This window comes from Phyllostomus discolor, chromosome 10 (assembly GCF_004126475.2).
Source record: "Phyllostomus discolor isolate MPI-MPIP mPhyDis1 chromosome 10, mPhyDis1.pri.v3, whole genome shotgun sequence".
NCBI classification, from domain to species: domain Eukaryota; kingdom Metazoa; phylum Chordata; class Mammalia; order Chiroptera; family Phyllostomidae; genus Phyllostomus; species Phyllostomus discolor.
The window spans coordinates 69,125,840-69,127,757 of record NC_040912.2 but is presented as its reverse complement, the minus strand read 5'-3'; the positions used below and the strand labels follow the sequence as shown (position 1 = coordinate 69,127,757).

At 45.4% G+C, this 1,918-nt stretch overlaps 1 pseudogene; it reads right to left on the bottom strand.

Annotated features, from left to right (window-relative positions):
- Positions 1-1,049: 1,049 nt before the first annotated feature.
- On the bottom strand, positions 1,050-1,561 carry LOC114507322 (annotated as a pseudogene).
- Positions 1,562-1,918: the final 357 nt, after the last annotated feature.

The following is a 1,918-nucleotide window of genomic DNA, read 5'->3' as shown; positions in this document are numbered from 1 at the left end:
CTGATGCCATCGACAGAGACGGCATTTCACAGACACCTTCTGACCACACTAGGCTAGTAGCTGAGTCCTGGACCCAGACTCTCTCCCAGATTTCCTTGTGCTAACACCAACATAGTGAGCAAGCCTTGCATCCCTTACTTCCAATCTCAGGAGTGCCATTTCACTCCTGCTCTCTTCTAGAAGTAGTAAGCCTGGCTGGTAGAGAACCACCCTGAGGGTAATGGGAAGGGAAAGTCTGTTTACTTTCCCTGTCTGCCAAAATACTAGAGGTGAGGCCGGCACCCTACCCAGAGTCTCTGAGCCTATAGAACTAGCCCAGTCTCCGGGCAGGTCCATGATGCCCTGGGACTTAGCTGGGGGGAGGGAGGTATAGGCATGGGGTGTTCAACTGTCCTGGGGGCTACAGAGCCCTGCCTCTTTTCTGGGCAGCAGTAGGAATACAGAAGCTAAGCTCACCAAAAACCTACTGGTTAATGTTTCTAGTGAATTTCCCAGAAGCATTTTTAAGTAGACAACCAAACTACCCTTTCTTAATGAAAGATTCATTAATGTGCTAAAACCCCTCCCATACACTTTTTCCTTACAAATCAGATATTTGTATAAACAAAAATAGGAAGAAAAAAAGAAAGGATATTTTCCAAATGTAACTTGCTTTTATGTGATGAGGACATGCACTCGGGGGTGGGTACATGGGAGTTCTCATTTGTTTTGAAGTCCTAAGTTAATGAGCATGATAAACTGTTATTGCTGGCACTGGCTTTACCCTGAGTGGCCAAGTGTCACTGTCTGACTCTCTACTCTTAAGTCCTATAACCCCAACCCTTTCCCTTTCTATTGACTTGGAACAACCCTTGTAGACGTGCCAATCACAGTAGGAAGGGGGGAAAGAGGTAGGTCACAGTGCATAGGGTTCAAGGTCACAGTGGGCAGAGTAAAGGGGATCATAGTGCAAGTAAATCAGGTCCTTCCCTCTGCTCAAGTCCAGCTGTCTGCCACTGGAGTACAACCTGTGGCAGGTGACCTAGGAAGTGATGACTGTGGCAGCACTGTCATCCTTTCTTGCTCACAATTATCGGGCGCTGTTTAAAGCCTAGTGACCCATCAGAACTCAAAGGATGTCTGATCACATCATTGGGCTGCCTGCTGTCTTCAGGTTGGGTGATCCTGGTTGGCCTGTTGAGGATGGGTTTCTCTTGCTCTTCCTGGGGTCGGTGCTGCCTAGGATTCTGCTGTGGGCTTCAGTGTATTCTGCCTCCCACTGTCCTAGGGACTTGACAGGAAGGGCAAGCCTGCTGGTGGAGTTGGGGCTGCTGACCACAATGTTGCTGGTGGGCCTCTAGAGGGTAGGATCTTTTGGAGGGCAGGGGAGTAGGAAGGCTATCATCCTGAATCACAGTGGGCACTTTGGGAGGGAATTTGGATTTGTGTGCTCTCCTTTTGTGTGATCTTCAGTGTTTTTTTCTAACCGTTTGCCTATTTCCCCATTGTCTGCCACCTCCTCCCATCTCTCAATGACCTCCTTATCTTCGATTTTACTGGATGCTTTCCCCTGAATTATCATTTCATACTGGGTCTGGTTGCTTCTCTCACTCCTTGGGTGCTGGTGACTTTGGACAACTTCTCTAAGGAATTATGAATAAGAAAAAGGGAGAGGCAGGAAAAAAGGGATATGGAAGACATAAGCAAGAGAGCAAACAAAAAGACTGTTGGAGCAGTTGCGACATGGAGAAGATGCTAAGGAGGAAAAAATAAGTTTTTACTATGTTCTATAACTTTTAAATACTAATGATTATGAGAACATTAATTATGACTGAAATGTGAAAAAATGAAAATTTCTACACAAATAGTGATCTGTTAATTTGTCCATATGAACTAAAAATTTAAAGTAAAGATAGTAGAAGCTCATTAAGTAGAAATT